The sequence below is a fragment of the Centruroides sculpturatus genome, unplaced genomic scaffold (assembly GCF_000671375.1).
Source record: "Centruroides sculpturatus isolate CEXI.00-Female unplaced genomic scaffold, Cexi_2.0 scaffold1, whole genome shotgun sequence".
Classification (NCBI taxonomy): domain Eukaryota; kingdom Metazoa; phylum Arthropoda; class Arachnida; order Scorpiones; family Buthidae; genus Centruroides; species Centruroides sculpturatus.
The window spans coordinates 2,376,250-2,402,229 of record NW_019384326.1 but is presented as its reverse complement, the minus strand read 5'-3'; the positions used below and the strand labels follow the sequence as shown (position 1 = coordinate 2,402,229).

Here is a 25,980-nt window from a genome sequence, read left to right as displayed (position 1 = left end):
GTAAGTAATCCTATAATTTTTTGTTTATAGCATAGTTTGTACGGATTACTCCCAAAAAATTATACGTGTTTTGGAAATGTTGAGTGGAATTAGTCTAGAATCGGTTAATTTTATATAAGAAAACCTTTCGAACAGCCTTAGTCCGTAAAGTTCCCACCTATCGGGCTGCGATTGGCTCATGTATTTAATCATTCATATAACGTAACATTCGCTTAGCGTGGAACGTATCTAAGCGTTATAGGGGGGTCTACTGTATATATACTTCATCATCTATATATATATATAGATGATGAAATTATTAATTAAATTTTAAAGAATTAATTTAAATATAAGCACACTTTATAATAGGTATCTTATAATAATATCAATTACTAAAAGTAAAATATTAAATGAATACATTATTATTATAACCTAGAATACTAATAAATATATTGACATGACTAATTACTGCACCTTTTACCAGTGGGATTTTAGAAGAATGCTAATATTTTCACCCAGTTAACAGATTATTCTCAGGCATTGCAAATCAAAAATGAAGTGTAGCAGTGGAGTGAATACTGTATCATCCTGACCATAAATGAAGAGACCGGCAGAACAGCATATGTCAATTACACGTCTAGATCTCTCAATCAGAGGCTCATTGAACATAAAGATTACATTTAAAGGGGGAATTACATGCACAACTTCCCAGCACAGAGACAGACTGGCAGATGACCAAAATCATTCAAACTATCCCTCACCCTTGCCATGACAGCTTTGAGGAAAGGTATAAAATTTATAGCCAGTCTATTATCAACATGTGCATAAACAACAGGGACAAGGACTCCCTTCCCCCTACATGGCAATATCTTCTGAGTCTGTCACATCAACTGCCACCATCATAACCCATTTCTCCTGCTTGTTTGCTTTATCTGAATCTATCCTTTTATCCTTCTGACACTAACACTTTACTTTCTGACACCTCAGGATGACCCATTAACTGGGTCAAAAATATTAGTGTTCTTCTAGAATCCCATTGGTAGAGGTGCAGTAATTAGACCAGCAAGATATCCTAGTGGATAGTATATTGTCTTCGTAAATGTATTTAGTACTAATTTTATTTTCTTCTCTGTTATCAATCTATGAATGATAAAATAATTATATACAACTAGCTATATAGAGACATATCCTTGAACTACATAAATTATTAAAATTTCTACTATTCTACTTCACAAATTTAATGAAATTTTTCCTTATCAGATTTTGAATTATAATAAATTATTTTAGATTCATTCACATTATGTTTATGTATATATACCGAATATATATATATATATATAAATTTATATAGTGTGTGTGTGTGTGTGTAAATACATATATACAAAATTAGTTTTTCCAAGGTAAAAACTTCAAAAATTCATTCCAGAAAAAGCAATTTGGGCTAGATTTTAGATTTGAAAAACTTCTCTAACAAATCTATTACTTATGAATTTTTTCTTTTTTTATAGGAGAAAAAGTACAAAACTTTTTTATTTTGATAGATTCAGGAATTAATCAATAATAGCATAATTTAAGTATCATAATTTCCTGCATGTAAAACAGATAAAACTGAGGGTTAAAGTCAATTTTAAAGAGTAGTAGTCTGTGTTCTAGCAATTTTTGCAGGTTATCTGCAGGAAATTACAGTAAATAAATAAAATGAGTAGAGGTAGATCACTTGATATGACACAGATTCATGTCAATAGATGTTGGGAAATTTATGTTTGTGTCCAATAAGAAGTATCTAAAGTAGGAAAACTATAGTTCTGGACTGGATCCAACACACAAAAAGTTCATGAACAGCCTGTGCAAAATCCTGATATTTTTCAACCTTGTAATTTAAATTTTATGAAGATATATATTAAAGAAATGATAAAGTGATTATTATTTATAATTTCATTAACATCATTTTTCTCTTCTTTCTTCTATAAAGAGTAATCTCACACACAAATTTCAGAATCAGGCAGTACCTGCAAATCAAAAAACGTTATAAAACATTATCAGGATGATAACATTTTGACTATCTTAATTTTTCTTTTACATTTACCCTTGCAATAAAAATTAAGTTGGTGCATGCCAGTTGATAAATTTATTAAGTTCATAAAGTATATCAGAATGTGAAGCCTAAATCAAAAATATACAAACTTTTAAAGAAAAAAATTATGTCATTAATTTTTATTTTTATTGTCACATACAATTTTATGTATTGTTTAGGTTGTAAACATTAAAAAAATGTGCATGCATAAAAAATTATTTTATATTTACTGTAGTTTTTGGCCTTTATAATCAGAATGTGGCTCATGAGTAATATTTTTGTCCATGCCTGATCTAGAGGATAAAGACAAGAATATGCTACTCACTATATTAACTAGTGAGTCCGGGAATATCGTGTGCAACCTGACGATTTTTTTTTTGCTCGTACGATTCGTATTTGTACACATCTCCAATATCCAATAGAGCTAAGTCATCTATGGTAAGTCTCCATAGTTCCTAACTGTAACTGATTTAGAACCGGCATGCATTGCATGTTATTCTTCGCATCGCAAAATGACATTGTGCATGTGTTCAAACTTCTGTTCAAACAAACCTCACCTGCCATTTGGGTCAGTGATTTTGAAAAGGTAGCAACACTAATATTAACCCTTTATAGTACTGTTGAATAACTTTAGAAACAAACAGAGTCATAAAGAAGGGGGGATTTTTCCTCAGGCCCAGAGAAAACTTAGAGGTCTGTAATGATTCAAAACCTTATAAAATTAACATTATTTTTACTAATATGAAATAAAACTTTTAAGACTGCTTTTTATTAATAAAGAAATAGCATATGTATTTCATTTGTACAAAAACAAAAGGCTTATTCTACTTCCAGGCCTCAAGCACTCAATGACCCTGGGAATAAACCCATATATACACACACACACACATATATATATATATATATATATAATTCCTTTACACCTTAGTGGTGACCATGACATCCTTTATAATTAAATAAAATAAGAAGACAGTCTTAATATGACAATTATGATTATTTTAATTTTGTATGCATGAAATTTTAATTTGACTTTAAAAGTATCCAAATCTAGTTTAAGGTAAATTTTAAAAACTTGTTCAATATAACACAATCAATTCATAATTAATTTGATATAGATTTTAGATTCAAAATTTATTGGAAAAATTACAAAGATTGAACAGCTGTTTTCAAGCAATCGAAATAATCTTTACCAAAGAAACTTTTCTATCTCTATACATGAGTTTATTCGAGTTCAAAATCTGTTTTATAAAAATATACATTAGTCACAATAGATCAAGTCTAGACAACTTCAATGTGATAAATCTTTAAATGTAATTTATATAAAATTTTATTAAGGTATGTAACATAATAAATGTAAAATAATAGTTTTAAAATCACTTACAAATAAAATAATTCTGGTTATCTTTGCTGTCAGACAAACCCAGTTAAACTAAGGTCATACTGTGTACAGAGGTGTATTATTGATGAATCAGCACAAGTTGATTGATTCTGAATGCATTCTTTTACTAGCGGTGTCAATAAATATGAATTGATGATAATTTTATAGAACAAAGCACAGATGTTCCTGCTGCAATTTGTAAAATATTTAACTCCAGAATAAACATTATTTAAGTTATTGCAGTTTTATATTATAAAAGTTCAACTATGTAACTCGATTTTATTTAATTACCAGTTTAAAAAAAAAAAGTTATTTTTTTTAAATTAAATTACAGAAAATTATATGAAAATGTAAAGATTTAAGTAATACTATTTAAAATATAATTTTATTACAACAATTTTCTGAAAATAATGAGTAATTCTCATTAAAATAAAAGTAATTCCTTTTTTAAAATACATACATTTTTATTTTTTTGTCATTATATAATTATAATTTTGAGGAAAATCTGTACATTTAAACAGCCAAACAAACTTATTTGCAAAATAAAATAAATAAATAAATAAATACTGGTATTTAAAAATTCAATTTCTGCAGTCTTGAAAACAATAAATCCTATTATTTCTTTAAAAATATATCTATAACTGCATTATTACATTTTCCCTGTTTGCAAACATACACAACAGGAGATAAATAGTTTATTAAGCTGTGAGAGATATACTACATGGCTTTAATAAGAAACCATGCTAGAATTGGGGTTGTGTCTTCGTAACTAAAGAAAGTAGCCTTAGCTTGATCTGTTGTTAAAAATATCTATCCCTTGAGCCATAAATGTTAACAATACTGCACTTTTTTAGATTACACATATAAATTTTTAAACAATAATAACTGTACATTTTTAAAAATAATTTTATTAATAGTTTTCATACTTATAATTTTTCTATTGGAATTCTTGATTGAAACAGATGATTTAGCTTCATAAAAAATGAAAAATGGATAAACCGTCTATCGGTATATAATAAATTGAAGTTAATTGAATATAGCATGATAAATGATGGAAGAAATAGTTCTTAAAATCTTGATGCTTAGAACTTACCGAAAGTTATTAGATCAATTATTTGAAGAATAATTGTTTCGAGTAAAAACAATAATTTTTAAATGTTTTAATTATTTAAACATTAAAAATGATTAGTTAATTAAGTCTAAATAAATATAATATGCATTAAAAATTATATGTCCGACAATTTCAGAAGTCATTAAAGTTTTTCAAAATTACAGAATTTTAAATTTGTTTCAGTTAAATTTAAAATATCTTCTTGATAATTTTACATTATACGTGTAAAGCTGCAGTGATACAAGTCCACCTTTCGGTAGTCAAATTTCTTCTTTAGCACCTACTGTTCTGCATTTCCTCTTTCAAAAATGTGTTAAAAGTATATAGTGACCAGAATATAGCACCACATCTTTTGGCCATACATCAATGAGACAATTCAGACATTATTTTTAGATGCCTTATAAAAATGTAAAGAAATATTTTTCCATTCATCTTATATATTCAGAATATAAGTTGGTAACAAAAAATTTAAATGCAACAAAATATTTGAAATTTTCCTGCTAGTTTAAGCAAATAAAATTCTTCAAAGTATATACATCATTTGAGTAACATGAATTTTTGAGATTATAACACATTCTATAAATTATGTCAAACAAATTATATAAGAGATTGTTTGGCAATTCTAAAAGTTATTGAAATTATATACTGTGTGTGTGTATGCATAAATATGTATTTAGTATCAAAATTATTGAATTATTTTGACATTTATCATTGTTCAATTCAAGTTAATAAATTTATTAAAAAACGAGCAAAAATTATTATGAAGTGTCACAATGCCAGACTGCAATTTTTAATAATATTTTTAATTTATTTAATTTAAAATATATGCTCTCAATCTCAAATTAGTAATGTCATCATACTTTTCCTGATAACAACAGAATCATGCAGGGAAAAATTTTTTAATTGAAACCACGTGACTTCCGGTCTAGACCGAAAGTTCATATATATATAATCAGGACCTCCTGCCACTAAGATTTCCATATCTGGTCTTCACTTTCATCTAACTCCATCCTCGAGAATAAGGAAGGGCAGACAGATGGATGACAGTGGGAATTGATAGGTCTACAATTTTTTCAAATTGCAGCCTAATGAAATCATTTTACATACATTGCTACAAATTGATAATATTAACCTTTCAACAGTGGAATAGTCATGTATAGTACCCCTTAGTAGTGGAAGATAAATGTGCGAAATTTTTAGTGTATTTTTTCACGCGTTATTTCTCATTACTGTTTAAAAAAAAGATTTTGTAAACAGTTATGTCTAGTAAAGAAAAGTCTTTTTTTATTACATAATTCATTTTTCATGTGAATTTTTTTTTGCAGTAGTTTTAGGCTAGTTTTTGGCGATTCCCCTCGAAAGAATTTGACGAATATATTCATCCCTCACCACTGTCACACGATCGCCCTTGACAAATATATTTGTCACTCACTGCTGAGTGGTTAATAATTAAATAGTGCAAATTAATTAATTTTAATAGAATCAAGAGAAAAATCAGAATAAAATCTGAACTTCAAACAGAATCCTACATCAACCTTTTCTTTTCCAGCACTAAGTAGAATTGTAAAGCAGCTTAAAAACATTTGTCAAATTTTTAAATTAGTGCTGGAAAGGAAAAGGTTGGCTGTTTGATTATTTTTCAGTTGGAAGTTCTTTTTTAAATTTGAACTTCTATAATTCTTACATTACTCAGCAATATTTTCTAATATTCCATTCAAATACTCCAAGTTGGATGTTATTCAGATATAAGAGAGTCCTAAATAACATTATAAGTACTGCAATCATTTATTTCTATTTATTTAATGTGTTCTAACTCTGTAACATGTCTTTGCTAACAGAATGTAATTCTTCTACTGTAAAATCTATCTACGGTACATTGATCTTATCATCATATATTGGTAACAGCTACAATTAATTCACATAACACATTTCTTCCATTTAATTGAAAATTCAGAAATTTAAATAAAATATCTTACATGGAAGAGTATGATTATCTAAATTGTTTATCTAAAATAAATTTCTAAAGAATAACACAGCCTTTCTAATTCAATTCCTTATTAAATGCAATAAAAATGTGTGATAATTCCAGAATTTGTTAATTTTCAAAAATTTGTATTGTTTTATACACTCAGAATATTCATAAAATTTATTGAACTTCTAGAAATTCTAGATTATATAGCTGTTCTTACATGTATATATATAACTACTTGAACTCAATCATTAATGATGTATCTACATAATAAATTATTTTTGAATTCTGTTATTTAAAATTTAATATTTTATGTAATTTTTTTTAAATTAACATTTCTTGCAAACGTTTATCAACTATCTTAAATAATTAATAAACCATAATATATTTAGACTACAAATCCAATGAATATATGGATTTTACTTGTAGAAACTATAAATGATTTAAACTTTTTCTTAAAAATAAATAAAGAATTTGTTCAATAAAATAAATTAATAATAAATTTCATAATAAATTACATAGTACTTTTCGAAAGAATTTATCAAAAATGCAATATTCCAATCTAAAGATACACCAGTTCAATTATAAAATATTGAAACACTATAGAAACTATATAATTATTATTTAACTTCTTTAAATATAAATGAATTAATAACACAAATAAAAATTTATTAAAAATAACTTGTTTATATCCAAGAAAGACTTTAATTCCAAACCATTTTTATAAAAAGTTTTATAAATACCTAGAAGAGTTCCTTTCTTGACCTGATTTTCACAGTTACAATTGTCACTTGAACATGTATCCAATTAATGGATTCTCATCGGACTATACAGCATATGCTTGGAAGTTTCCACTTGCATAAAAATTCCCAAATCAAAACAGTTCACCAAAACACCTCTATGGATGCAATTTAATTGGAAAGAAGCTGCCAAACACATTTGTGCAATAGTGGTCATTTTTAGACTTTTCCTATCTGCCTTTAAATAGAATCACAGATTTATCTTACAAAATTCTATTGATAAATTTTTTCAAACTCGCAAAACTGAAATCTCATTTCCCAAATGGTTTTTGCATCACCTAAAAAAAGCTTAGAAATCTTCTTAGAAAACAATGGAAAAAGTGGCAAAGATCTTGTAATCCTCACAACTTATATATACACTATGTGTTATACAAAAACAGTATTATTCTGAATGCCACATTAGCTTTCAAAACAACTTTCATAAAATTATTTCCTCTTTTGCTACACACCCACAAACCTTTTGGAGTTCGGTCTGAAATTTTGCAGAAGGGTTCCTAACAAATCATCTGTAATCCAGTATTATCAAATATACAAAGTATACAATAATTTTAAAAACCAGTTTATTAACATACTACCCATGGATGAGTTTAAACAATGTCTTCACTTTCTCTGAGGTTTCTGAAGTATTTATTTGTTATTTATTTTTTACTTTCCTGGCTGTTATATATAACAGAGGGAAAGGATGGCAATCCAGCAAAAGATTACTTCCCAGATTTTTACATTTTTGGACTCAAGACTTTCAAATGTCAAGAAATGAAAAAAAAAATTCAGGATTTTTTTTCTGTATGTATGGACATGTATTTGGGGGGCACAATTTCATTACCCACTTTAAAGCTTAATAGCTCCTGTGCCCTTTCTCAAAAATTTCATGGAGGTTTGTTTATCAGGGGGATTGATGACATTAAATTTTGGTGATTAAAGGGCAAGGGGATAAGGAGATAAAGGGGGTTCTGTATATCTCCAGTAGGATCAGACTTAATGATGATTTTACTTGTTATTAGTAAAAAACTCATCTCTACCCTCAAAGTTAAGCCTTTTGCCTTTCTATAATAGTTAATAGTATAAAAATTATTTTTTAAATAAAATCTTAAAATTGTATATGGCTCCATGTTACAACTTTGTGCTAATGTGTCTTTCTCAAACAAATATTTTTTTGCCAGGAAAGTTATGCAACTCATTGCTGGACTTTTTTAAAGGCTATTATCAGGTTCTTAAACATTAATCTATACAAAAATAGCTGAAAGCATCGAACTTTTTTAACCTTACATGTATTTACACATGTAGGATAAAAAAAAATTGTTAGATGTATGTGTTAATTTTTTATTTTGTTCCAACACATGCTTGATTCTCTTATTTGAATTAGACATAACTTTGTTCTATTAATACTGTATATACTATATGAATTAAAACACTTCAATACTTCAAATTGCAGTTTTATAGATTTGCATATAAGAACCCGACAACAGCTTTATAAAAAAGCCAAATCTGTTACAATAAACTTTGTGTTAATTAGTAAAGATTTAATTATTGTTAGCAGTAAAGACAATGTCAAAATAATTCGGTAGTTTATTACAATCATGACACAAGAAAGAACAAACGACATACATGCTATATGGCCAATAACACAAAACCATTGTCATCTGAGGCATCACCAGTAGTCCAAGCAACAATGTTGCATGCTCAAAATATGCATTAATTATAACAATTAAATCATGACAAGAATAAATTTCTTTTTGTCTGTAATATTTATTTAATAACTTTTTAGTTTATTTTTATGCTCTTAAATGTAAGCAAATTCATCTATGAAAATGCTTATTTTTAGAATATTTTAATTTATTTTAAAAATGATATTGTTGTACTAATACCTTTTATGTAAACTTTGAAGTAAAAACACAAATTCGGATTTTAAAATGTCCAGTTTAAATTTGTAATTGTAAAATTCAAATTCTGTTTTCCTCATTTCAAAAACTATATTTCCTTGAAAATAAAATGAAAATTTTTAATTGCAGTAAATTCAAAAGTACATTTTATTCTCTAAGTTTTCGTAATTTGAAGGAAATTGTATTATTTCTTAGAAAATTTAATTTGTTTTAAAATTTCCTACTTGAATTTTTTTTTCTTTTCAGAGTTAGATTTTTAACTTTTGTTTCTTTTTCTATTTAGATACTAATAAGATTTTAGAAAATTAATGAATATTTAAATTTGTAAATAGTTGTGTCAGCTGCTGTATCTTTATCATATCACATATATATACATACATACACTGTATATGTATACACACTTTGATAGCAAATACATATAAATTCTTAAAATTTTTAATATTTAAATATTTTCCAATATTAAATGACATAGTTTAGCAATTATATCAACATCATGATTTAGGGATATACAATAAATTTTTGAGATATGAAACTTCAAGTCTTCAAATGGTTTGTTATTGGTGGTCATGCATTGTTGACATTATTAAATAAGTACTGTAATACCAAAAACTGACTAAGTTTATTGAGAAAACTGTTGTATAAATCTCTTCAATTGTTTGCCTTAGCTCTAAGTATCATAGATTTCCTGCTAAAAAAAACATGCATATTTGAGTTTTGAGTTATTGAAATGCATTGTATATTTATTTATTGACACACCACATGTATGTTTATTAATTTTGAACAAATTCAATATCACAAACAAAAATTCCANTTTAAAACGTGCGCCTCAACCTCTCTATTAAGTCCGACCCTACTCAAGATGACACACAACCCCCTTTTATCTCCCCCACCTCAACGACTTTTAACCACCAAAATTTAATAGCATCAATCCCCCTAATACACAAACCTTCTTGCAAAATTTCTAAAATTTTTGACAAAAAGCACAGGAGTTATTAAGCTTTAAAAAGAGTGAACAAAATCGCACTTACTAAACCTTTATTATCCGGTACTTGTAACTTATTTGTAAAAACAAATGTTTTCGGCCTCAGTCGAGGTCTGCTTCAGGTTAAAATACTTGGATTCCATTTTTAGAGTGAACAAAATCATGCCTCCCATACATAAACATTCATACATACAGAAAAAAATAATCCCCTGAATTTTTTTGCATTTCCCAATGTTTCTAGGTCCCAAGTCCAAAAATATGTAAGTCTTGGAGGGTCATTTTTTGACCGATTGCCATTACTAAAATAAAAATGAGCCATCTCTCTACAAAATTAAGAAAAAAGTATGATATACCAAGGTGTACCATCAACAGAAAGAGGAGGCATCATCCATTATAACTTGGCAATTGGACAATTCTCTCGAATGTAGAAGTCAAGCTAATGAAAAACTTAAACTTAGCTTGTAAATGGAAATTTCTACTTATTGCCTTGGACGCAAAATATCTTGTTAGATCTCTTCTTGATAGTAAAAATGAGAATGTAAATGAATCTCTATTTTTTTTTTATTATTACAGTAGAACCTCGAAAACTCGGCTCTCGATAACCCGGCACTCCGGATAACTCCCACCCTGGCAGGGTGGGAGTTGCCAGGGTGGGAGTTATCCGGAGTTATCCGAGTTATCTCGGCTCGATAACCCGGCACTCAGCCACACCCTGGCAGGGCAAAAAAATCCCTAGTTAATTAATTTTCATTATAGACAGCTTTATAAAAGTATAAAAGCTCTCATAAAGTATTTTTCTGAGGTCTGTCTTATCAGGTAAATTACTGTACATAGTGTATTCATTAATTTTCATTTTCATGTAGTAAAGGCTCTATGCCTTCATAAAGGACGTACTTTTCCTTTGTTTAAGGGTATTTGGGCAGTTTATTCTCTGTTATATTCTCAAGTAAACAATACATACAAGTACAGTACAATATTTTCTGAGGAAACACTCGTACTTATTTTTTTTAACCCCATTCCCGATAACCCGACATTTTCACAAACTCGGCCACCCTTCGGTCCACATTAGGCCGAGTTTTCGAGATTCTACTGTATTAACTTTTAAAATTTTGTAGTCAGTTTGTACATAACTATTTAATCTGTAATTAAAAAGTTTTTCAAATTAAAATTCGAATTTTTCTGTTCAATTTTTATACAATTTTTTAAAATATTTTCCTATGAGATAAGATAAGATTACAGGAGAAAACAAATACTGCCTCAAGATACCCTTCTTGGACGATAATTAATAAAGGCAGTAAAGTAACAAAGAAAGCCAAAGTTTGAAACTTTTTAAAAATTTAATACTAAAAACATTTAATATGAGGTAAGACTCAAAATTTATGAACAAACAATTCTCTACATTTATCAGTCTCTGAGTTATAGTTTTCATCTATTATTTAATTATTAATCTATTCATTTCAATAGTCGTAGTGACATTAACACTAAGATTATTTCATAATTATTATGTTGCTGAATATATTTGCTTTAAGCAGGAGTTATGAATCCATATCTTGCTCTTGGAAATTTATGACAAAAGAATGTAAGTTAAATTTATTCCAAATAATTTAATAAACATTATCATCCATAGATATCTAGATAAGTCTATGAATTATTCTACTCATTAATAATGTTTATAGTCATCAATAGTAATTCAATATGATATAAAATTAAATTCTGATTTAATAATAACCAGACATTAATTAATGTAATCCTAATCCTATTACGTATAGTTTAAATTCGATAAACTATATGAAATAATGCAATAATAATTTCACCCTATCTTAAAATATCTGAAGTCTTATTAAAGTATTTCACTAGTAATTTTATATAATACCATCGTTATATTAGTTCGTTACGGCAACACAGCACTTGGGCAATCTGTCTAGGGGGATGCCTTTCGGAAAGTCTTTTTAAGGTAAACTGGCCCCTATTTAGGCATTACAGACATGGAGAAAACCCAGAAAACTCCACATGGCCAGCCTGTCTAAGCGACCAAACTCCCAGTGTTCAGGGAACAAAGACTGCTTGGTCACTAGTGGGCCAGTAATTTTAGTTACTGTTGATCCAACTACAATAGTAGTATTTGCTAAATAAAATTAAATTTTATATAATTAAGTAAGTCAAATTTTTCACATTTCCGATAAGTAGAGAGCTTGTGCTTCATTAGTGTTTTGATTATACATAAAATACTTGTTTATTTTCAAAAATAACAACATATTGCATCATCAGAATAACTCAATTTCCAATGATACATCATTGAACTTTGTGAAAATAATTATTGTACTTATCTCTGTTAACTGATTAAAAACAAAATTAATCAACAGCTATTTGCTTAAGATGCTAATTAAGCAAAATGTTGGATTCTTTCCTCAATTGGCATATCATATAAAAACTAAATTATGTAGAGCCAATTACCTTGTGATACAATAACATGTATGTAGAGTTGACTCATCTTTTTTTTACAGGACATTATTTATAAATATTTAAAAACATCCAAATAAAGATTGATTATAAGCAATATAAATATTTTATTTAGAACAATTTTTCATTTATTTTTTTTTTGTTAATATGTAACAGTAAAATACAAAAACAAAAAACAACAGATTATTTAATTAAAAGCATAATAATATGCTTATTGAACTTATAAATCAAAAAATTTAAAGTGTACGAATTTTAGATGACCTTTAAACATGGTCGAAAGCATTGCTTCATTTAATAAATTTGTGTTCTTTACTGAATTTAGACGTTTTAAGAGTTATTTATACATTGTACATCAGTTATTGCAGTAATTTACAATTTTTGATTTTCTAAAAATCTTTAACTGTTTAATATCAATGTTTGATCATTTTAAGTGAAAATATTTAATTTTTTATATAACATATTTATATTAATATGCTTTAACCCAAGCCAAGCCATGCCAAACAGTTCCATTTCCCGAACACTGGGAGTTAAGTCATGGGTTCACGCCTTGCCACGATAGCCATGTGGAGTTTTCCGAGCTTGTATTTTACTCCATGTCTGTAATGCCTGAATAGGGGCTAGTTACCCTTAAAAAGACCTCCCAGAAGGCATCCCCCAGGCAGATCGCCCAAGCATTGCATTGCTGTAACTTAACTAAACAAACAAACATTAATATGCTTCATATAAAAAATGTAATAAAATTAACATAATACCATCGTTATATAAATTAGCTTTAATTTAAATTCTTCTGTCCAAGTTAAATGAATTTGGATAAAAGGATTAACTAGTTGTGAACAAGTAAAAATCAATCTTCAAATAGAACTCTATATAAAATTTTTAACACATTTTACATTTAACAATATTCTGGCAGCCAAGAGTTTTATGAAATATAAACTTAAGTATAATGGTGCTAAAATTCATAAGAAATAGGTAAGTTTTAGGCTTTGTCAGAACATTTTAAAATGTTCTGACAGTGCTTGAGTGAAAGAAATGAAAGTACTCATTAAATATTTTCATTTTAATTTTGTGTATTGTCAGTTACNACTGTTAGATTATTAATTACTATAACAATGCTAATTTAACAATTAGATATAATTGTAGAATTTCATCTGATGGCAATTTTATAAAAATTAATTTGAAGACGTAGTCTGTCCAAAATTGGTAACGACCATTTATTCACTTCTTGTGTTCCAGAATACAAATAATTGATGACCTGACCTTTCTTTTTAGGTTGCTTGGCCGTCAAGTTTAAAAACATTCCTTTAAAAAACACAGAAAAATATCCAATTAAAATTACAAAGTTAAATTGCAACTGATGGATCTTACAGACATCTTTGTTTTTCTTTCCATCCTTACCACTCAGGGATTTTTGGGCTTTATATATCTACTGAGGAAAATGCATTGGTAAATGTAGATTATTGTAGCCTCCCCCTGGTGATGAATCTTTGCAAAAGTTTCAATTGTAGAATTTCGTCAGATGACAATTGGAATTTCATCGAATTAGATATAAAGTAATTTCTTTCCAGAAAATTCTAAATTTAATTTAAAAATTAAATGTGTTTCTAGTTTCTAAATTTACTATTAGATGGCAGCCTAACTGTCTACCTATAAATTATTTTATTTCTAATTGTTAAATTAACCTTGGTACAGACCTGATTAATAATGTGGCAGTTTGTTTGGCATATCTAATAGAATTGGGTTGATGTTTTTATTGTTATGAACAGGAATTGTATACAACTTATAAACTTAAAAAAAAAAAAAAACAAGAAAGTACTTCAATCATGTTCATTCTTAATTCATCATTTATAGTTTTCAAGCAATAAACAAATCAGAAGACATCCAAAACACAGCACCATCATATATCAAAACACTTACTAAAACATCTTTTCTTGCAGCCGACGTTTTATTATAACAACTTTCAAACGTTTTCGGTCTTCAATATTAAAATATTATTTGTTTAAAAGAAATATCTAAATTATTTACAGAAAATTGCTACTCAATTCTTATTCTACTAAAATAATAGATTAGATATAATAAAGTATACAAAGTAAACAATTTTCTTGAAAATATTTAAATTTAACTTTTATAGATAGAGAAATATGGTAAACAAATAAAAGTTGTAACTGTGAATGGATCACTCTGTGCTGAATAGCATGCACATTTGATTACATATTAGAATACAAGTAATATTAAACTAGAAAAACATTTTATTCTAATAAGGAAATATTGCAAGTACTTTAAATGTTATTGAATTTATATTTTCAGGATCTAGCTTTATAAAAAGAATTGACTACATAAGGTCAAAGATGCACCAAAGATTTGTCTGTGTTTAGTACATGGTAACCACTACTTTATACTTCAATATATTATTTCTATATCAAAAAATTTTCTTCAATATTTTTCTTTTGGAAAATTACACATTTATATAATCTTATAGTAAATTAAACAATTTAGATAAATATTTTTCTATATCTTGTCGTTCCACAATTGAATGTTTAACTTTATCATTAATCCATATAGAATTTAATTCTTTTCTATTTTATCAACTTTCTTTAACACATGACAGTAAATGTATTGACTTTCAATTTAATACTTGGATTACTCTTAATACCTCAATTTCACTAAAGAAATATTTACATAAAATCAAACACACTAACCGTGATTATTCTGTTTGCATAGCAACAAAATATTTTTTTATTCACTTCTCACATTGAGTCACAATTTTTCTCAGAAATTTCCTTTAATTATTATGTAAATAAATATTAAATTGCAGTTATTAGTAGTTAATTAATCAATCATACAATAAGAGAATATCCTCGATTCTATCAAGAATATGTGCAATATTTATTGTTTTGGTATAAAAAAAATTTGCTTAGTAGTTATTATTACAACTTGTAAAGCATTCCAAATAATATATTTTGTAGCCAAATTTGATAACATCAATACAATTGTCTCTTTTATATTGTGGTACCTGTGTTCCTAAAAATCACCACATTACAGAATTTCATGCAATTTAACTTGGAAAATTTACGAAGCTTATACTAACAAATTTACTAAATAACAGGGCTTATAAGAAAAACAGAGTTAAGAGTCTACTCCTAACTCTACTTCTCTTATAAAAACTGTACAGATTATAAGGGCTACCCCTTATACAATTAAAATCTATTACAATTTTCCGAAACATTTTATTCTTTCAAATATATTCTTTCTTAATACTGAAACATACTACTTGCATTCTTATAATCAGGACACTTAATACAGTCCCAAAGACATGGTGTTAAATGCTTTTATCACACAAATTCAATAGAACAGCATAATACAAACTCACAGGACAACACAAGTGATTAAATTGGGATGAGAGAGATGATATATATATTTCTATATTCTTCTGTAGGGTCTTGTATTTTGTGTTTAAATGATATTACTTGATAATGTGAAGTATAAAGTAATCGCCTCCTGAAAAATTTCAGATGAGCAAAAATTTCAGATGAGCATGTTGTTTTTACACTTTATTGATTTTATTCCCTTATTTATCTAACACATATAAGCAAATTTGCACATATAAAACATGTATTACAACAAAAGAAATAGCAAACAAAACTGTTAGATTATTAATTACTATAACAATGCTAATTTAACAATTAGATATAATTGTAGAATTTCATCTGATGGCAATTTTATAAAAATTAATTTGAAGACGTAGTCTGTCCAAAATTGGTAACGACCATTTATTCACTTCTTGTGTTCCAGAATACAAATAATTGATGACCTGACCTTTCTTTTTAGGTTGCTTGGCCGTCAAGTTTAAAAACATTCCTTTAAAAAACACAGAAAAATATCCAATTAAAATTACAAAGTTAAATTGCAACTGATGGATCTTACAGACATCTTTGTTTTTCTTTCCATCCTTACCACTCAGGGATTTTTGGGCTTTATATATCTACTGAGGAAAATGCATTGGTAAATGTAGATTATTGTAGCCTCCCCCTGGTGATGAATCTTTGCAAAAGTTTCAATTGTAGAATTTCGTCAGATGACAATTGGAATTTCATCGAATTAGATATAAAGTAATTTCTTTCCAGAAAATTCTAAATTTAATTTAAAAATTAAATGTGTTTCTAGTTTCTAAATTTACTATTAGATGGCAGCCTAACTGTCTACCTATAAATTATTTTATTTCTAATTGTTAAATTAACCTTGGTACAGACCTGATTAATAATGTGGCAGTTTGTTTGGCATATCTAATAGAATTGGGTTGATGTTTTTATTGTTATGAACAGGAATTGTATACAACTTATAAACTTAAAAAAAAAAAAAAACAAGAAAGTACTTCAATCATGTTCATTCTTAATTCATCATTTATAGTTTTCAAGCAATAAACAAATCAGAAGACATCCAAAACACAGCACCATCATATATCAAAACACTTACTAAAACATCTTTTCTTGCAGCCGACGTTTTATTATAACAACTTTCAAACGTTTTCGGTCTTGTTAAAAGACCTTTCTCAAGAAAATAAAATTAAATAAGTAACAAAATAAACAACAAAATCGTAAATCGAACGCTTAGTATGAATAACTGTTTTTTCAAATCTTTCGAACTCGCTTATAATCCGTTGTACATGACGTCAGTGTAACCGGAAATATAAAAAGATTACTATTTACGATTTTGTTGTTTATTTTGTTACTTATTTAATTTTATTTTCTTGAGAAAGGTCTTTTAACAAGACCGAAAAACGTTTGAAAGTTGTTATAATAAAACGTCGGCTGCAAGAAAAGGTGTTTTAGCAAGTGTTTTGATATTACAATATGCAGTCTAGAAAGAATTAGCACCATCATATAAAGATAATAAAGATAAAACAAAATATTGCTTGTTTAAGGCTATTGGTGCATAAACTAATCTCTTATAGTCAAACAGGCAATATTTTCTCACATCCAAACACCATATTTCGTACCGTAGAAGACTGCAAGCGTACTAAAATTCTTTAACACCCCTACGATTCAATATCAACTTAAATTTAGAATTTAATTAATTACAAAACTTTTTTCTTTTCATTGCTAATTCTTATTGTTTCACTGTTAACATATAAAGACATTAAAATTCACATTTGATAAAATCACAGAAATCAGTATTTCCTAATTTTGATGTAATACTGTGATTAATTAATAAAAATAAAATAGAAAATACCATACTGGACTGAATATAAGTCAGCCTTTTATTATTAATTTTATTTACCTACAAAAAATTAGCAATCTGCAATTTAAAATATATGTAAAGTCACTGAAACAATACTTCATTGTCATCATTCTCCTTTCCTATTTCATTGCCATCATACTATTCAGCCTCCTTGAACTACTGTTCATCATTATCTGTCCAGTCCGAGTTGTTAGTAATCCAACATTTCTAAAAGCCCATTATAACTATGTCTTCTTCAACAATCTTTCATAATTCTATTATTATTTTAACGTTTACAAGAATATATGCAGTTTTTTTACATTTATTTATGCAATTATGAAAATTAGTCACATTATTCTTTCTTTTCAAAATTACTTTAGTTAAAATAAATTTTTTTTCTGAATTTGTAAATACCTGGGAATCAATCTGCATTAATTTATTTTTGATTGTTTTCTTAGTAATTTTTACAAATAGCATTTAAATCATATCTAGTCAATCAGAAAATTGTACGTAAGGGATTTATGTTTTATAGAAAGAAAATGTCATTTTTGTTGAAATAAAAATAAAACTAAAGTTATGGAGTTATTAAAATCAAGATACTGTTCTATGAGCTGGGTAATAGGCTTCTCTGCATATGTGGTGTGCCTAAAAAGTTCAGTGAATGTTAAAATAAAAATAAAAAAAAATACATAGGAATCATTTTTATTGTCCTTCAAATTACTCTCCATGAGACACAACACACTTTTTATGTTTGTTGAACTTCTAGAAACAGTTGAGAACTACCTTAAGAACCCAGAAGCTTACAAATTTCATTTACAGCCTGCACCCAGAAACGATTGCTCATCACTAGTATAAATACATTTCTAATTTTGAGAATCTTATATAATTTCTCTCATACTGATTTTCAATCTGCATCACATTGTTAAATTACACAAAACTGACTACTATTGATTGTTTACTTTACATACTTAATTGACTTTCAGAATATAAATATATAACAGTGAATTTAAAAAGTCTTTAATATATGTTAAGACTATTTAAATTCAATTTTATATAATTACATATTTTTTTTTATTATATTATATCATATCTCTCATATTTTTTCCAGGACACTTAGTTTTCAACCACAAATGTTTTTTTGTCATTTCACCTCTTCAGGTGAAATGACATAAAAACATTTGTGGTTAAAAACTAAGTGTGCTGGAAGTTGTGTGGTAAACATTAATTAATTAGGTATTAAAGTTTCAGCTTCTGTGATGTTCTTATAAAGTTTTAGTTTTTTATTTAAATGAAAATTTATAACTACATCATACTAAATCATAAATTAGTGAATAAATATATAATTTGTCAATAGCATTTCACATTTTACTTTTATTCATTTTCCACATAACTTCTAAATAACTGTAAGAGAAGCTATCATAAATAAATTTTTAATTATAAAATAATGTGTATGAAATTTTTCTTACATTTAATTTTTATATATAATTACTATGTTATATTTCTTACTTGATTATGATAAAATGATGAACTCGATGCATTTACTGTATTATCTACCGAATAAACTTTTTTTTAATAATCTATTACCAGTTTTCTGATTAAAGCAAGATATGCAATCCACATGATTTTGTTTATATGAGAAATACCATAGATCTGTTTATTAAAAAAAAATAGAAATATTTTTTTGTGTAATCAAATAATAAATATTATTTTTGTAATTTAATTTCTGTGTTCATTTTATTCAAATGTAATTAATTAATAATTAACTTAGGTATTAACTGATTATTAATGAAAATAAGACTGATGGATTATATCAGGCTATAATTAAATTTATCAAGAGATAGTTCCTAATGCCTACCTCTAGGCAAAATTATTTAAGATTTAATTATTAAATAGTAGCCATATTACAGCCTGATATAATCTGGCAGATTGTTTGGTCTTAATCGAAAATCAGGTTACTTGGATGTTTATATTTGTATTCATGAAAATAATCTGGCATTTAAAAATTTTATTTTATATTAAATTTTATATAAANATATAAATTTTAATTTATATGTAACCCAAATTATTAAACAATTGCATTTTTTTTCTTGTATCCTATAAAAGAATATTAAATCATAGTTATATCATAATTACCAGTTTAATTAACAACAACACAGTATTCAAATAAATAATTTATGAATTTTATTTTTAAATTTTTAATTGAAATTATTTTAATGGTATCTGTTGCGTTATAATGATAAAACTGAAATAAAATAGTGCTTATAATTATATACATCAGTAATTGACATGATTAATCAGGCTAAAATGTAGCATGTATCCATGTTTTTTAATCATTCTCTCTCTAACAGTTACTGACAAATTACACTGCCTATATTATCAGTTAGAATAGTTTCATGGCATCTTGCAGCACACTTAGACCAGTTCTGAACAACTGGTCTAAGTGTGCTGCAAGACAAGTAAAAAAATTAAAGCAATAAATTTTACATTTTTTTTAAAATAGCAAAATGCACTTTTTATGTTATCAACTACATTTCAGAAGTTTGTTCCAGTAAACTATCATAGAAAAAGTATCAAAGAGAGTCCCATGAGCAACCTGTTCACCAGTCCAGTAATATTTAACAATAAACTGCAACCTTCAAATGATTGTTTAAGTGTGTTGCAAATCAGAAAGGTTAAGAACTATTGGATTAAACTCTAAGTATCCATTCTAGCTTGTTTCCTTGAAAATTTAACTACAGAAAGCACACACTTTTACTCATCCATCTAAAATGTAGCACGTATACATGTTGCATATTTACATGTAAAAAGTACTATTTATAGAAAGATCAATTTATAGAATTATCTAAATTGCTAATATTTTAGACATACTTCATGCCATTCTCAAGTCGTTAAATAAGATCTCATTTAAAAAACTGACACGAAGTATGTCTAAATGTTAGAAATTTAAATACTTTTTAAGTTGGACTTATAAATATTAATTAATAGTAGTTTTACATCTAAATATGCAACAAATAAAAAGTCAGACTTTATTTGATAATTATATCCATGTTTTTGTCATTTTATAACTATTTAATTACTGACAAATCACTCTGGCTATGTTATGGATTAGGCTCTAAATCTCCACACCAGCTGGTTCTCTTGAAACTTTAGTTAAGAAAACAGAAATTCTGCCCTTCATTCACTAGTAGTTCTTAACAATCAAGATTAATCTACTTAGGGATTACAAATAATTAATAAACAATAAAAAAATAATTTATAGAAATTATAACTTTCTAATAACATACTTTAATTAACTCAACTAACATATTACTTTTTGATTATCATAACAAACCTTTTGTAATTGTTCTTCCTTTAAAACAGAGTCCATTAATTCAACGTAAACAAATTCAGATTTACATAGACATCAAAGAAAAATATATTTCTACAATAATATATAAACTTTGGTACATTTTGTAGATCAAGGCTATTAAGTGTATTGTCGTATATAAACTTTCTCATTTATTATTATATAGTACATAGCCACAATGTTATGATTTTAGATATTGACTGTTTAATTATGCTATACTTTTGAATATTTTCAAGTATTTTAATTTTCTGCCTACAATCTACAATTATATATTTAAAAAAAAAAAAACTAACTTTGATGATGCAGGTTACAGGCCACTGCAAAAACAATGGATAGAAGTACTTCTCTTCTAATTTTTTAATTATTTTAATTAATTTTAATTAGCACATTTATTTTTGTTCTAATTTAAAATTTTCATTTGTAATTTTTAATTTGTAAAACTTACTTTTTATTTTTCAAATTCACAAAGTGTTTACAATCCATTAGGAAGTTCTTACATGCAATTAAATAGATAGTTTTAAAATACCATATTCAATAATAATTTTTAATGTTTACAGTTTCTTAGGTAACACAAAAATTCAATCCATTAACCTGATTTTTAATTAAAGCCAAACAAACTACCTGATTATCGGGCTATATTAGGGCTAATTTTAATAATTAATTATAAAGTAATTTGCTAAAAAGTAGGCAGTAAGGCCACCATATCTTGATAAATTTAATATTCATAAATTAATTAATTCTTAATTTTAATTTAGAAAGTTCTAGAAGAAACGAATCAGCCCAGAGCAGAACTTAAACCCGCAACTCCTCCTTATTGTGCAGATAAGTCGCCAATTATGCTACCCAGACCTCCATCGTAACTGCCTACCATTAGGCAAATTACTTTATAATTAATTAATAAAATTGGCCTTAATATAGTACAATAATCCAGTGGCTCGTTTGACTTTTCTTGCATAACTTTTAAAAGGATACCTGAGGGAACTGAGCGTATGGCCTAAATCTAAGCAGAGCTTGTTATTTTTACAATGAATATTATCAGTCCAGGCTGCCAAATTGCATATTTGCTATCACATTTTCAACAGCCAACAATAATAATAAGGCATGTTTGCCATGACAAGTTTTTACTACATGGAAACTGAAGGTGGGGAGAAAGAAAATGATGATTAAATTATTTGTAACTAGTCAGCCAAACAGTCTGGAAAGAATACTGTATCTATTCACATTATATTTAAAATTTTGAATTTTAAACTTGCTTTGTAAACATTTTTAAAATGAATTGTTTAATTTATTTCCTAGATTTAAGAATAAATTAAAATGAAAAGCTGCTCCTACAAATTACAGGCAGGAAATACAGATTTTACTTCTTTAAATCTTTACCTTTCAAACAAAACTTAATATTTAAAAATATACATTATATACATAAAAATATGTACAATATATTCATATTCTCTACAGCATGTAATTATTTATATTCTTATTTTAAATATGCCTCTTAATTAGGCTGATCTGATCATTGAAATAGAACGAAAAAAAGCAATATAATGAAGCCAAATAATAAAATTAATTTAACAGTTTACACATGAAAAACAGCATCCAACAATGTGCTGTTCACCCAATATTAATACTTGCAATTAAGAGATTTGTGTACCCTTTATGAAAATCAATAACAAATTGAAATGGAAATTCACTTATTTTTGCTATGACTGGCTGAAAAACATACAGGCAGTTATTTATATATATACTTCATGAATAAAATATAATTACTTGGTAAAAACAATCAGGTAGCCTACAGTGCAATATTTTTAGTTACAATATATCCTTTTAGATGCTTATGCATTTTCATATAAAATTCTACACAAAATACTGTAATTTGCATTTATTAAAGTTCTCTTTTTTAATTACAATCTTTTTTAATCAAGTTTTACTTATATAATTCAGTTTANTTGTTTTTTTAGCCTTAAGATGCAGTGCTGTTCTACCAAATGCATGCCTTGTCAGCTTATCTTAAATTAAATAAAAATATTTACAACTTGATTGCTACCAGTTAATTCAATTCTTGGCTTTTATCATGATTAAGACTAGAGTACCTAGTCACTAAAATGTATATTAATAATTATATGATTTTTATAACTATCAATATACTTTTTAATGCCTAGATGGCCTAGCCTTAGTCATGATTAAGTTCATTACCAATTAGAAGTAGCAAGCAATATTCATTTTATAACAATAATTAAATACAGATACAAAATCTGTATCTGTATATAAGTTGTTATAAAATAATCTTAATTAACAGCAATTTTTCTCGTATTTTTCTTGTATTTTCAAATTTTTATTTTAACCTTTTTTTCTGAAAATTCCGGATATGAGAAACCGTAAACCATTAATACTAACTACAGTTTATTAAAGAATGTCTACAGGAAATTTATCTAAATTTAATAACAAATAAAAGACAAATTTACAAAATTAGACAACAAATGCTTAGCTCAACATAAATAGAGAAGTTACTCTGTATATAGAAGAGTTTAACTTTAAATTAATAAATATTTTTGTTCTTAACATTTACTCTAGGAACTTAAAAATTTAAATGCCTATTCTATTTCATATTAAACAAGATGCAATTGAAATTTCTTCAATATCAATCATTACAGAATCACTTTGCCATTGCTTCTTTGACATAATTATTTAAACAGTGACATGGCTTTCAGTAATTAAATACCTGGACATTTTGTTTTAATTACACTATAATATGTATTAATTGTTTAATGTAGCTGAATATAAGTATCATTTATTTTAAATTTGCTTTGAATTAAGAGATATCTATTCATTTGTTTTCCCTGTTATGTCAATAACAGGGAGGAGGTTACATAATAGTTGAAAAGACAGTAAATAAAGCTACATCAATTAATGTTAAATCTGTAATTACTGATTAATGTCTATGATAAATTCAACTGTATTAAATTTGTACATAAATTTAACTTATGCACTAAAGATAATAAAATAAATTATTTGTTTGTTGTGAAACCATGTTGTAATATTTTCTTTAGAAGTGTTGAACACTAGATCATGTTTTTAAAAACATGGCTTATTCTCCACCAGAATAAGCCATGTGATTGTTTTAAAAACACGATCTAGTGTTCAACACTTCTAAAAAAAATTAATTATTTTCATATNTCTCGTATTTTTCTTGTATTTTCAAATTTTTATTTTAACCTTTTTTTCTGAAAATTCCGGATATGAGAAACCGTAAACCATTAATACTAACTACAGTTTATTAAAGAATGTCTACAGGAAATTTATCTAAATTTAATAACAAATAAAAGACAAATTTACAAAATTAGACAACAAATGCTTAGCTCAACATAAATAGAGAAGTTACTCTGTATATAGAAGAGTTTAACTTTAAATTAATAAATATTTTTGTTCTTAACATTTACTCTAGGAACTTAAAAATTTAAATGCCTATTCTATTTCATATTAAACAAGATGCAATTGAAATTTCTTCAATATCAATCATTACAGAATCACTTTGCCATTGCTTCTTTGACATAATTATTTAAACAGTGACATGGCTTTCAGTAATTAAATACCTGGACATTTTGTTTTAATTACACTATAATATGTATTAATTGTTTAATGTAGCTGAATATAAGTATCATTTATTTTAAATTTGCTTTGAATTAAGAGATATCTATTCATTTGTTTTCCCTGTTATGTCAATAACAGGGAGGAGGTTACATAATAGTTGAAAAGACAGTAAATAAAGCTACATCAATTAATGTTAAATCTGTAATTACTGATTAATGTCTATGATAAATTCAACTGTATTAAATTTGTACATAAATTTAACTTATGCACTAAAGATAATAAAATAAATTATTTGTTTGTTGTGAAACCATGTTGTAATATTTTCTTTAGAAGTGTTGAACACTAGATCATGTTTTTAAAAACATGGCTTATTCTCCACCAGAATAAGCCATGTGATTGTTTTAAAAACACGATCTAGTGTTCAACACTTCTAAAAAAAATTAATTATTTTCATATCCTTTAAAAATTTAGGTGAATAAAATTTATTTTGATATAAAAATAAATAAATAATTTCTATCAAAATTGCATTATTTTCAATTAAAAATAATGATAATTTGATGTGAAAAAAATGGTTTAAATTTAGGAAAAATCAACATAAAAATTATATAATATGAGTTAATAATTTTTTTTTTTTAAGATCGAATTTTAATTTAAACTTCAAATTCTAACATATAATTTAATTAAAATCAATGCTTAAATTTTTAATTTTGAAATTTCTATTTGTAGAAAAAAAATTACAAAATCTTTTATCACAGAACAGGATAAAGAATAAATAGAACTAATTAAAAACAAACAAATTCTTATTCTAAAATAAATAAAAATCTAAAATAAAAAATTCCAGAAAATAATAATGTAATTAAAGAACAATATTAAATATTTGAAAATGTTTATATATTTGTTTTTATATTTAACTTATTTTCTTCAGCTGAATAAACAGCTATAGTTTAAATTTTGGAGTTTGAACTTCTTGGGTTATTATATGAAGAAATTGTTTTGAATTTCTAGTAAACAATTTTGGCAGCAATACCATATTAAATTTTCTAAAAGATGAAACTAGATATTTACCACGACACTGTCATCTTATAAGGCAAAAGTCGGCTGGAACAACTCAAATTGCAGTGTGTTAGCTTAGAATTCCAATTTTTACAAATTCAATCACTGTTTCCGGTAGTCGCCCACACTTTTTTTTATGTTCTGGTCTT

At 26.5% G+C, this 25,980-nt stretch overlaps 1 protein-coding gene across 4 annotated transcripts in view; it reads right to left on the bottom strand.

The window, feature by feature from the left end:
• The window catches only part of LOC111628045, a 150,026-nt gene that overhangs the window by 96,678 nt on the left and 27,368 nt on the right, over nucleotides 1-25,980 (bottom strand). The window contains exon 1 of one of the 4 annotated variants that reach the window (XM_023371776.1): nucleotides 3,435-3,644. The exons of the other annotated variants lie outside the window; for them this stretch is intronic. The gene's annotated coding sequence lies outside the window, so the exon portion shown is untranslated. Of the gene's footprint in view, nucleotides 1-3,434; nucleotides 3,645-25,980 lie in introns of those variants that run through there. 4 annotated transcript variants of the gene reach the window in all.